Below are 14,848 nucleotides of genomic sequence, written 5' to 3' on the forward strand. Positions count from 1 at the left end.
AAACCAGGTATTAATTTTTATGAAACTTTCTCTCCAGTTGCTCGTCTTGAGACAATTAAAATTGTAATTGTTGTTGTTGCACAAAAGAAATGAAAGATATTTCAACTTGATGTTAAATCAGCATTTCTAAATAAAATTTGATGAAGAGATTTATTTTGAGTAACCTCAAGGATTTTTTTATTCAAGGGGGAGACGAAAAGGTGTATAGACTAAAAAAAGCTCTTTACAGGCTGAAGCAAGCTCCAAAAGTCTGGTACAATGAAATTAATACATACTTTCTGAAAAATAATTTTTAGAGAAGTAAAAGTGAAGCCACTTTGTATGTGAAGAAAGAACATGATAGCATTATCATTATTTGTCTCTATGTGTTTGATTTGCTCTTTACAAGAAATGATGTAAAGATGATGCAAAATTTCAAACAAGATATGATGCAAGCTTATGAAATGAGTGATCTTGGATTGCTAAATTATTTCTTGGGCATCGGAGTTTCTCAAGTGAAAGAAGGAATCTTCATTTCTCAAAAAAAGTATACTAAAAGTATTCTTCAAAAATGATGGATTGCAGGTCTGTGGTCATACCATTAGCAGCAAATGAGAAGTTTAGAAAAGATGATGGAGAAAAGAAAGTTAATAGCTCACTTTTTAGGAGTTTGATTGGAAGTTTGCTATATCTTACTTCAACAGGGCCAGATATTATGTTTGCTGCTAGTTTATTATCCAGATTCATGCAAGAACCAAGCCAACTGCATTTTGGAGCTGCAAAGCGTGTACTACGCTACTTGAAAGGAACAAATGAATTGTGGGATAATGTACAAAATTGGTGGAAATTTGAACTTAATTGGTTATTCTGATAGTGATTGGGTTGGAAGTATAAATGACATGAAGAGTACTTCTGGTTATGCTTTCTTATTTGGATCAAGCATTTGTTCTTGGTTATAAAAAAGCAAAGAGTTGTTGCTCAATCCACTGCCGAAGCAATATGTTTCAGCATCCAAGGCTACTTCTCAAGCTATTTGGCTTAGGAGAATTTTTGAAGACATTGGTGAAAAACCAAAAAAAAAGGATTGTTCTGTATTGTGATAAAAAATCAGCAATTGCAATTGTCAAGAATCCAGTCAGCATGAAAGATCAAATCATATTTCCATCAAGTATCATTTTATTCGAGAAGCACAAGAGAAAGGCGAAACTCAGTTGCATTATTGTCAGACAGGAGAACAACTTGCTTACATCTTCACCAAAGCACTTCCTAGAGAAAAATTTTGCTATCTTCGAGAACGCATTGGAGTTATCAAGCAAATGCATTAAGGGGGAGTGTTGGAATTAATGCATCAATGTTTAGTCTTCCAAAATTATCTTTTAGTTTTTCAAGAAGTCTCTTTAGAATTTCGTAGTACATGTATTTAGTAAATTATGATAGATGTATTTAGTTATCTGCGCAAGACTTTTTGTTTTCTATTTTGAGTAGTATAAATAGTGATATAGTTGATGATTGTAATCATCTCAAGTGGTCTTAACTAGCCTATAATAAACTTGACTACTTTCTAAAGATATTATTTTTCCTTTTGATATTTCCTACAGTTCCTCTAAGCGAGATTGTAGTTTTACATGGACAAGCTTACTTTTTTGTATTCAATTTTTTATTCTAGGTGACTTTCCACTGGTGATCATTGCCCATGAAAAACAATGGAGTCATCCTTTTAATCTTCTTAATTTTCCCATTTTCTAGGGAGCTATGCTTCACTGCGTTGAGAATTTGATCTCTAAAACTCTAAGAAATTTGATCTACATTTCAACTTTATCACTGACCTATAAATTGCAAGGGAGGATACTTTACGAGTTGTATCTAAGACCCTTTACTATTGCGTGGACAATTTTATTTGTCATTGTTTGGGTTAACTTTGTTCCAATGATTTATGATCTTAGTTGGCATACTTCTATGTCAATATATCTATGAATGATCATAGTTCTGTTGTAATTACATCAAACAAACTTTCGTGATATTAAGTCTATGTTATTCGTGTGCTACTTTTACATTTTCTTTTAATTTAACTCTTATCTTGCGCCTCCAAATGATGATTGAAAGATTCATCCTAAAAGATAGAAAATGTTGGGTCCGTGCTAGTATTATCCATACATACTGTAAACGGTTGTTATGCATGCATGATGCTAGGGGCGTACAAAATCGAATCGAAAATCGAACCAAATCGTAAATTGAGTCAAATCGGAAAAAAATCGAGTTGTGATTTGGTTTGACTTGGTTTGGAATTGGATAAAAAAATCCAATTATATTTGAGTTGGGTTAGTTTTAACTAAAAAAAATCAACCCGAGATGTAATTTTAAAATTTTATTTTGTATTGGGTTAGTTTTAACTAAAAAAAATCAACCCGAGATGTAATTTTAAAATTTTATTTTGTACATAAAAATATTTATTTTGATATCATTTTAAAATATTTGTTATACTATTTCATAGTTTTATCTTAATATATTATTTAAGTTTAAAACTTAGAATTCGGAATGGTCCAATAAAGATTATAGTTCATAGATGTTGATAATTATGATAAAACTTAAATCAAAATCAAATTAATACTAATGCAAAAAGAAAATTAATTCAACACTAAGAATGACAATAATATTCAATATTTGTTTTTTAGTTTTACATTGGTTTAGACATTATAATGCATAATCTAATTTAATTTTCCTTAAATATTTAGTAATGTAACTAATACTTATTAAACTTATTTTAGCATGATTTAGTACTTTTGAATTATGATTATTACAATATTTATTTTATAAGATGATTTCATTATTATTTTTTATTGAATATTTTTGTGTCATCAATGCTCATCTTATATTTTATGTTATTTTTTAAGAAATACCTTAGATAATTATATTTTGGTTGGACTAAAGAAATATTTGGAGCACAAGTTAATAATATGTTTTTATGCTAGCTTTACCGAAAAATCCAAAATCTGGAAAAATACGAAGTTTATTAGTTTGATTTGATTTATAAATTTAAATTTGACATAATGATTTGGTTTGGTATTTGAACAACCTGAGGTTGAAAACCCCAAAAAATACGAACTTTATTAGTTTGATTTGGATTATAAATTTAAAATTTTTACACGAATAATTTGATTTGATATTTAAAAAACTCGAACCAACCCGGTCACGTATACCCCTACATAATGCATGTGTTCATAAATGTTACGTCGGAGAGAAGCCAATGCGCAATTTTCATTCACTTCTTGGAGTAGATTATGATAACACAAATGCAATTAGCTATTCCATTATAACAAAAAATAATTTTTAGTGACAATAAATATACACATCAATAAAAAGTGCAAAAATCTTTATCCATATTAGTTAAATGTTATTAGATCCACTGTCACTAAAGGCTTTAGAGGCATTTACAAAAAGTGTTAATTGTCGATAAAAATATATATTTAATGGTGATTAAATTATTGATTATCACTAAAGATCAATTTGGTGTATTGTATATCGTATGTTTATGATTGGGACTTGATTGGTTCATACATTTTTACATGATGTTAGGGTATATATTTGATAAAATTGTTAAATTTCATCCATTTACGTATTATGGTCAGGTGAAATAATTATTTTATACAAAAATAATTTGAATTCTGATAATCAAACGCATGATTCATTACTCAAATGTACCTCAAATAAGTTTAAATTTGAAACATAAGTTTCGCATATAATAAAAAACAAATTTCAATCATTAATTTCCAAAATAATAATAAATCTAACAAATCAAGTGTGATTATTTTACATTGTTTCCGACTATTTCAACAACATCCATTTATTTTCATTTTTCTTAATCATCATAAACTTATTATTTCATGTAAAGCGGTAATTTAGTAGTACTCAACCCAAGAATGACTTCTACAATTTTCTTCAATTAAATTAATTAAACCACAATTATATAATTTATGGATTTATATATGGGGGAAATTAAAAGAGGGAGAAGGAAGAAGAAGAAGATGAAAGTCTAAGTTTGTTATAATTTTATATGTAAGACTGATAACTAAATGGGTGTCATACCCAACGTAAAATGCTGATTATTATTTAGTCTAGCAAGTTGGCTAGTATTTCCCACTCCTAAAAAAGAAAAAAAACAATTGCAATGATAATATCAGAAGCAATTTATTTTATACCCTTTTATTCATACTTTTTGGCAGAGGCGAAACTAGGTGGGGTTCATGGGTTTAGATAAACCCAGTAGCTTTTCCATAGACCTATGTTTGTATTAAAAATTAATCGAATATTTATGTATATTAATTTGTAAATCCCTAACAAAGTTGATTGACGGTTATTACTCTTAATCATTGATTTGTCTCTGCTTCTTTGTTTATATTCTACATGCAAAGACAGAGCCATCTTAGGCGAACGCGATCTGGTACATATTCTTCGCCAGAAAATTATGATGTAATGAGAGTTACTTGTTAACTAATTAAAGCGTATATTTAATTTTGCATTTATCTTTTGCTAAATTTCTACCTTTGTCACTATACCTATGACTTTAGCTATATATTTGTTCATGGTCTCTCGAACATTATTACAAGAATGTGGACCAAATATTTGCAGGTAGACAGGGAAGTCGTTAGTTAACCCATAGATATCAGCATTCATCAAACAAATATTTGCTATATATAGTTTGACTTCAAAATGAAGTGATTTTTTTGGTGTGGGAATTATTTAAGTATCAAATTAGCATGTCAATTCAGCAGTTACATGCATTATGGTTGCACCAAATAATAATCGTCATCAAAATTAAACATCACAACTTTTTTTTATTGCAAATTGGGTCATATACCACAATGAAAGAAATGGAAAAAGATAAAAGCAACAACAAGATAAAAGCAAAAAATTTAGAAAAATTAACATCTCACATACATTTAAGAGGATAAATATCAAGTTGTAATAATACTCTTTAAGAATAAACTACTTATAGCATATTATTATCATCTTATAGCACATCAATTAATAATATATTAATTAAAAATATTTAAAAATAAACTATTTATAGCATATTATTACCAAGTTATAGCATATTAACTAATAATATATTAATAAAAAAATATTTTATTATTTAACTAATAATTATTATGTTCAAATAATCAGTTTTATTTATTCACTTACCTTTTATTAACAAAAACTTTTAAATTATTACTGATTAATCAATTATCTTTTAAAAAATTTAATATAAATAATAAATTATTAAATATTAATCAATTATCTTTTAATGTTTTTAATATAAATAATAAATTATTATTTATTAAATATTAATTAAACTTCATATTATACAGTTATCTTTTAAAAACAGAATCTAAAAATTAGGGATTTGATTTTAAGTAATTTCATATTATATGGTTACTCAATAACTACCCACCCTCGTATCAACCAATACTCTTTTATTTTCCCCCAATACACTCAACCTCTCCCCAATTACATGATTCTCTTTCTACCATATTAATTTTGCATGCTTTTTTTTACGTTTCTCTCTCTATTAATCAATTAAAGGCAGCACTTGTTTCTGTCTCCATTAATTAATTAAAGATAGAAACTCTTTCAAACTTTAAACTTATTTCCCAAAATCAGATTAAGCTTAAAATCCTTATTCAACTACATCTCTATCAATCTTTCACAAAATTAGGTTTTTTTTTATTTTTCGACCATCAAATTCGCAATATTGCATGACTTTCGAAAAAAATCATGTTATATAGATCATCAAACAGGTTTATTTCTTAAAGTTTTTATTTTTTTCTCTAATTATTTTGTCAAATTATTTAATTTTATATGTTGTTGCTTGATTTTAGGAGAAATTTACGTTGTATAGATAAAGCAGGTTTCTTCAAGTTTTATATTTGTCTATGTCAAATTCTTTAATATTTATTTGTCTATAAATTTTTAGGATCTAGGTTGTTGAATATAATGTATAAACCAAATACCCTAAGGAGATTCACAAGAGGTACAAACTATACCGGTAACTTCATGGTTGAAATACCATCTTTTGATCTATGTATAACTCAAATTAAATCGCAAATCTCAGGCTATACAGCTGCGATGGAATTAGAGAAGAAGTCAAATGATGAACTAGTAAGGTCTAGTCTTTCTAAAAGAAAAGTAGTGTCAACGGTGAAAGTAATCGGAAAAAAATGTTACAAGAGGAGGAAAGTAAAAAATTATGTCCCGGACATGATTGGAGAACCGATTGTTAAAGAAGAACAAGACGAAGTGACTGAAGAATCACATAGTTCATCAATTTCTTCTTCGTCTTCTCTTCTTGGTGTGTGAAACCAAGAGATGATTTTGACTTGTCACAAAAATCCAGCTGTAGAGATCTTGTAACACTCATGTCTGCATGTTGTATAAAATATATTTAACTATATGTATCATAATATATTAACTGTTGTATTTAATGGTAGTATGCTTAAATGAATATTTGCATTTTATTAAATGTGTATGATTTTTGTATAAATTTCGATTGCAATATACAAAAATATATGAACATTGTATGAAAAATGTATAAATATTGTATAAATTATGAATGTCATATTGAACTTTGATATATGTAACAGAAACAAATGGTATATATATAAACATTGCATGAATACTATATGAACATTTTATGAATGACAGTAAAGTTCAATATATATATATATATATATATATATATATATATATATATAAACATTGTATGAATTATGAATCCCATATTGAACTTGGATATATGTAACATAAACAAATTGTACATATATGAACATTCTATGAATACTGTATGAACATTGCATGAAAACTATATGAACATTTTATGAATGGAAGTATAGTTCAATGTATATTTATAATGTATAAACGTTGTATGAATTATGAATGTCATATTGAACCTTGACATATGTAACAGAAACAAATGATATATATATATATATATGACAATTTTTTACGAAACCAAACTTTATAAATGTCAATGATAACAACTGCACTCAATAAAACAAAACGTGTTTCTAACATTCAAATCAACACAATAACAAATGTAACATTACGAAATTATTATTTTTGCACAAGATAATTTGAACATGTCTTTCTATTGTGTCTAACTTGACGGCATCTACTGCAAGTCATTTTTGTCCTTTTGAATTTCACGTCAGTAAACCCCTTCCATCTTTCAAGTTTTGGTATACCGCTGTACAAAATTAATACAAAACATATATTCTAATTTCATTAGAAATATATACTGTAATTTTGAAAAAAAAATAAATGGACTTTCATACACAAATGATATACATTTCGTATAATCTTCATACACTATTAAAAAAAATTCAGACTTCAATGTTACACAAATTTATAATCACTTCTTATAACTCGTACACAGTTAATATATCATTCATTGTCCTATACAATACTCAAATTTAACAAACACAATACATTTTCAATACAAAATTAATATAAAACATATATTATAATTTAAATAGTAACATATATTGTACGTCAAAATTTATCAGGTTACTAAAAAAAGAAGTGAAATATGCAACTATGAAAATATTCTCGAACTTATAGAAAAAATGACTTATACGTTGAAAGCAATCTGAAAATAATCGTAAAATTTTGGAAAGAAGACTACTTGTAACGTTGATCCAAATATGTTTGAAAATGACAATAAGTATTCTGAAAATCCGAAAATATTTGTTATTATCTAGTTGAGTTTTTTAAGGAATTAATTCAAAAAATATTATTTTAACTAACTAGAGATATTTAAGACAATGGTGATAATTTGAAAATGTTTAATATGCCTAAAAATGTGCTAATCATATATTTAACTTTAACTAAACTCCCTAAAAAGTGCAACTATTCATAAATGTAGAAATTAATAAAGAAACAAAAGTAATGCTAATAATTTATCTTCCTTTAATTTAACTCAATAAAAAGTTAAACTCTTCAAATTCTGAGGCGTGCAACATTGAATAAATGCAGTAATTATGACTGGCAAAAGCCACTTAATTTATATTGTCATAAATTCTTAATCATTAAAACTAATAACTCATTATCACTTTATCTACTTAATTTTTAATAACAAATCTTTTTAATAAAATATAGTTAACAGTATAATTACTAATAAAATGTTATAGAGTGAGATATTAAATGCTACAAAATGAAATTGAAACTCTAATGTCATGACTTGATAATAATACTACATATAATGCTACATACAAAATTTACTCAAAAATTTATTCATTTTATTAACATCTCAAAATTTGATTCTAACATGTATAAGTCACTTACATGAAGTGCGGAATTTAAGAAATAAGTACAAGTCTCAAGCCTTTGTTTCTCAAATAGATCAAAGAACTAAAGGAAGAACTAGAGGGTCTGCCCGAATAATAAACAACTATCTCTCAACTGTTCTTTGACAAACCTCGAAGATGCGAGAAGAAGAGCAATCACATGATACCAGACTCGAAATTTACATAAGTGTAGAAGCAAGGAGTGAGTACCAATTTTAGGGTATATAATTATTAATAATTTGTTTAGAAATAATATTCTAACAATTTTCAAGATTACATATCTAAGTGGAGGTTGTTAAGGTATATATTATCAACCATGCATTTAGAGTTGGTATATTATAATAATTGTGATGGTTAAAAGTCTAAGTGAGAGATTGTTTGCATATATACTTTAACCATATGTTTAGATATAATATTTATTATAGAAGAATTATTTATTTAGTTTTAATAGATCACATATTCATTTATGGTGTGTGTTTGCTTATATAGTACATGATTTATTGTACAGATTTTTAGCTTATACACATAAGATTAAATCATCGATTCTTATAAGTATGAAATTTTTTGTGTACAATCTAAGATGGAAATTGGGCATGTCATCGATACGATTATAGCAAAAGATTATAAATAATTTATCTTGATTATGGGAGCGGTATAATTTCAACTTCTTGAGCTAGTACATTTTGAATGTATTGAAAGGGATCGAGTAGAAACAGTTGTTTTAGACTAACTGACAAAAACATATTCTTTAAAATGTTAAATGTACTTATATCCTGATATAACTACTATGATCTGTATATATTAATTATTGTGTTTATTTATGAAAAGGTGTGATTCTTGTATGGGTCAATATGTCTGCCTGTTAGATTGGATTATAATAATATACATTGGTGAAATAATAAGTTAATTGATGAAATTCATGTCTCTATATAGAGATTGATGATATGTCTTTTTGATAAGCTTGTAAATTTTCATCGTGTTAAACTTTGCAAGTAGATTTATGAATTCGACAATTAAAATAAGTTAAGCAGTGCTCTAAAGGAAATTAATCATTGAAGTAAAATTTTTAGTAATTTAATTTATTGATTAGTATCTCGAATCTTAAGAGGAATGCAATTACGAATTTCTAGTGGAACGGTTTGTATTTTTTTATGTTGAGATTAACTCAAATTAATCATTTGAAATTATTTCCATAATAGGAAGTCTTTGTAATTAATTATTTTGTCCTATAGTGCCCATATTTAACTAGAACTCAGAATCTTATTTCTAGAATAAGAAAAAGGAAAAAATAGTGTGAGTTTTCTTGTTCAAGAAAAGAGGCGTGGTTTTTCTTCTCATTTTTGAACTTGGAAGAAATCTTTATAAATAGAGTTTCTTCTAACCTAGAAAGACGATAAGTTTTCTCTACGATACTTGCCCACCCAAGTACTGAGAGAGTTTGAATGTGAACTTGGATCACTGTAGAAAACCGTTGTCTAACTTGTGGATTCACTTGAAGGTCTGTCTAACTTGTGAATTTGCTTGAAGGTATTTACTCATACTTCAAGAGGTAATTCTTGAATAGAATTTCAACAAGTTTATGTGTTCTAGCATGGTTATATATGTCATATCATAAACTTATTGATTATCTATAATTCACAACGAAAGCATACCAGAATCAAACTGCTTACATGAATATCCGAGTATCCGAACCTCGAATGTTGAAGTGAACCCAATGGCAAAATTTCCACAGGTTTCCAACTCAGTATCTCAAATCCTCAAAAAGACTTAAAATCTAAAATCGACAGTTTTCATAGACCAGATTCTACATTCTAAGACTGATAGAATCGACGAAATTTCATTCCGACACTCGAAACTCCAAAAGATATCGAAAATCACTTTTTAATAACTTTAGCCTTTAAAACTCAAAACTTACAAAATTTTCAACTTTAGACTCAAAGTTCAAAATCCTTTTAAACTCAATTATAGAAGACTCAGGGTCAATATCGAAAAGGAAAAAATGATAAATTTATGAAACTTCCGAAAAGTGACCAACCGAGTCATTTCAAATTTGCCGATTATATATAAGATTTATAGACCAACTCTATTTTGTTGGTCAATTGAGCAAAGAATGCTTCCCAAATTTTTGGAGTTTTTATAATGTGAGAACATAATTAGATTTTTTAAAGGGAAAACAGTCAAAAAGTACTCTTAACTTTGGTTTATTAGTTGACTATACTGTTACCGTTGAAATAAAGTTATTCTTACTCCTGTTTTTACTAAAATAGGGAATGAATCTTTTTTCATGATCCGGATTAAGAATAAATGTGAGTAGGGGCACAAATGATAAAATAAGTAACGATAGGGTAAGAATAACTTCATTTTAACGGTAAGGACATCGCCAACTAATAAACTCAAGTTAAAGGATATTTTTTACCCTTTTTGCTCTATTAAAACCATCTCAATCATATCGATTTTTCTTCGACATTGGTATTGTTTCGGTCACTTTTCTTTTCTTTTTTTACTTTTAAAATATCAACTCAAAATTATTAAAAATACTTTTTCGCAAGTGTGTTCTTGAAGAAGCACTTCAATTATTCACCAAGAAGCTAATAATATAAAACTTTGTTAACATATTGTTTGATCTTAAATTTATAATAGGAGTATTTGTTAGTTTTTGACATATTGTTTGATGACTTCTATAATATAATCTTTTTGTAAAACTTGATCAATTAAAGATTAATTAAAGGAGAAAGACCCGGAGTAGTCGACAAAAGACTTAGAACTTCGGTTATATTTATAGTTGAAAAGTGTTAGAAAATATATTTATATAAAATTTAACATATTGTTAATATATAAATATATTCTCAGACATGTAAGGTTTTTCGATTCGATTAGAAAAATTATTTTTCTTTTACAAATCAAAAAGACCATCTCAATTGTTTGGTAGAGAATATACTTAAATAAAAATCCAAAATTTTATTAAAAAATTAAATAAATTAATTCGATATGATTCGATTCGATCAATTTTACATATTCGTTGACACCCCCTACTTTGAAGTATATGCCACTGATGTCAGTGTAATGTAGTTTTCCTGGAGCATAAAATAGGAGCACTCAACCTTGTGCAATAGTGGGCTTTAAACAGTCCCTCTGTAAAACGAATCTATTTTGAGATAGGGTTAAGAGGAACAATGACTTCTACAATTTTCTTCAATTAAATAGTGGATTAGATTTATGGGGAAAAGGAGGAAGAAGGTGGAGAAGGAAGAGAAGAAAAGGATGAAAATCTAAATTTGTCATATTTCTTTTAGTGAGATCAATAATTAGGGTTGGTTATGATTATGGTTAAAAATCAAATCAAATTGTAATTTAAATATAATCGATTAAAAATCAAAGTTGGTTTGGTTTAGTTTGGTTTTAAATTTTAAAAATCAATATTATTTGGTTTGATTTTGATTTTACTAAATAATAACCACAAAAATAACTAAAACTTAACTGATAAATTAGATATATAAATTTTATAATTATTTATATATTATTTATAAATAAAAGATAAATATTTTGTAAAATTTGAATCAACTTAAGTCTTTAATTTTATCATTTTCTCAACCCAACACTTTAACCCAACTATAACAATCTTAAGTCCAAGTCCATTTTAGTTTATACCTACCATACTCACAATAGTCACACTCTCGCTTAATTGAATCACTTTGTTCGAGTTATGATAACTCTAATATTGCTTAATTGAACAGAAAGTAGCTTTTCTGTGTATTGTTCATGTACTAGGTGTTTGGGTCTATCGAGATATTTACGTCATCAAACAAATTATTACTTTCAAATCGAATAAACTAGAAAAATTGAACCGCATCAAAGCAAACCAATAATAACCAAATTGATGATTTTTTTTTCGTTTGATTTGATTTTAGAAACTTAATATACCAACTAGATTGGTTTGATTTTGATATTAATCAATACCAATCCAAACCAAACCACGAACACCCCTACCAATAATTATAGTTATCCATAGCCAAAGTGAATTCTCAATTATATTTATATATCACAAATAAAAATATTTTATTAGAAAAAATAAAATACATAATTTTATTATATATGTTCCATTAATGTGTCATAAAAGATTTCCTAATTTTCTTATCGTGTACTTTTTACACTGTCTGTTAATCATAATCCCAATAGGTTTCTAAATCAAGAACTTTAATTTTAAAACCTTGCCTACAAATTGAGTTTTTATGTTTTTCTGATTTCTCATCCATTTTGTCATGTTTTATTATAATGTTATTAATATATATGTCTACAATAACTATATTCTTTATATTATGCCTCACGAATTGCACCAGCTTGTGTTGACGATACTTAATACTTTCGGTCATAGGTTTCATTTTGTTTGTATAGTTTCTTGGTTAGATGAAAACAATACATGTCCCATGTATCAGACTCACGTTAGTGTCGTGACATGTACTCTGATGATGATATTCGTTCCTAAATATTTTTCAAAAATTCAAGATATAATTTTTTTTTATTTTGCCCTTAAAATTAATTATTTTTAAATTAAATAATATTGATTATTTAAGGAAAAATAAAAAACATATTTTCATAACAATTGATTTGAAAATGAAGAGTTTATAAGAAAACTTTTGAACAACTTTGGAGAATGTTTTACATTTGTTTGGTTCTTGGTTGGTTGATTTATAAATGTTGGTGTCTCTATTTATACCACAATTATAAGGCTAAAGTATAAATGAAAATTGTTAAGCAAGTATTTACAATTTAATCCCTATCCTAGAATTCTTTTCTAGAATTCTCTCTAAGCCTAGAATTCTAAAGTCTTTCAAAAACTCTTCTAGAATATTTTAGTGTCTTCCACAAACCTCTTCAAGACTCTAGATTCCTCCCCCTCCCTCCCCCCTTGTATTATGCCTAAGTTATCTTACATAAATCTCAAAGTGTAAGACTTAGCCACATTTTATCTTTATTTTTTTTTTACAAAAATTTCCTAAAATATCAGTCATCCAGATTTATAATTGGATGTCCGGATACATAATTGAATGTCCGAATACATTAATTATGCCCTATAATAAGTGCCAATATATTGCAATAAAATAGGAATAAATCTTAAAAATCTAATTATATCTCATAAATTATGCTTACGTTTCTTTTTACTATCAATTAGACAGATGTTAATCTTAGCCGAACGAAGAAATTCAAAATTTAAATCACTTCCCCGGGTTCATCGAAGAAACCTTTTAAAGTGATAAAGAGATACAAAACTTTGATGCGTGCAATTTCGTATATTAAAAGATAGAAAAGGGATACACATGCTCTTAACTTGCTTGAATTGAAAATTGACGATTCTTGTTACATATCGATATCGATATATATGGTTGATACAAATAGTTTGGATGTGAAAGTGAATCAATTGTACATGGATAAAGCTACTCTAATGACTGTAATGACAAAATACAAAATAGATATAGCTTCAATTTTTGAGTTGAAATATCTGATAACAAAAGGTATGTGATCAGAATTATTGTGTTGTAATACATTTTCTTTTTATACAACAGGAACATGTCAATCTTGTTAAGACATTCCAAAATTTGATACAGTGAAGCGAGGTATTGCGATACAAAAGTGATAAAATTGTTGTTGGTCAAAATATTGATTTGTGAATCTCAAATCACCCATTGCAGCAAAATTAAATATTGATGTGTTGAGAAAAAAATTGGTCATCTGATACATCGTTGAGGTGAAGAAACAAGAGTTTGAATTTTTAATGTATTCGTTATGCATTGATAGTTGAAGAGATGCCTAACTTTGGTATATCATTCATACCTCCTATAATATTGTGTAATTATTCTTTGAATTTTATTTTCGAAATGGATAATTATGTATTTGTTCATGCAATAATAGAATGTTGTGTATCCGATACATTCTTTCATATATCAGCTATATGATTTAGTATATGTAACATTATGATTCATAGAATTGTGCATCTAATACACAATTTGTGTAGTTGTGTTTGATTAAAAGTTGTATTTGATATTAGCATAATTTAAAAGTCGAATATTGTATACATGATTCATTGTGTTGTGTCTCTAATACGTGATTTAATATATGTATTGGTTTGCTCCATATTTATTATATCAGATACATAGGTGCATAATCTTCACATTTTACCTCAAACCAAACAAACTTTTGATAATAACATTTTGTTATCACCGTTTATAATTTGATACATATTTGTGTGACACTTTAATGTATCATATATCTAACTTAAGAAGTTTCAGATGCATTGTTGTGTGTCAAGATCACTATTATGTGATGTATCGTAGTGTTGATAAAATTGTAATGCATCATAGTATTGAAACAAAGGCATTATGCATTAATTAAGAAATAAAATTAACTTAATACAATAAAAATCTAGTTAATGTATTCCACACCATAGCGGTAAGATAATTTATTAATTTAAACACGATACATTGTATATGATGAAAATGTATTATATCATAATGTTGAATGAAAATATTATACATTATTTAAGAAACAAAAAC

This window comes from Solanum lycopersicum, chromosome 9 (genome assembly GCF_036512215.1).
Source record: "Solanum lycopersicum chromosome 9, SLM_r2.1".
NCBI classification, from domain to species: Eukaryota; Viridiplantae; Streptophyta; class Magnoliopsida; order Solanales; family Solanaceae; genus Solanum; species Solanum lycopersicum.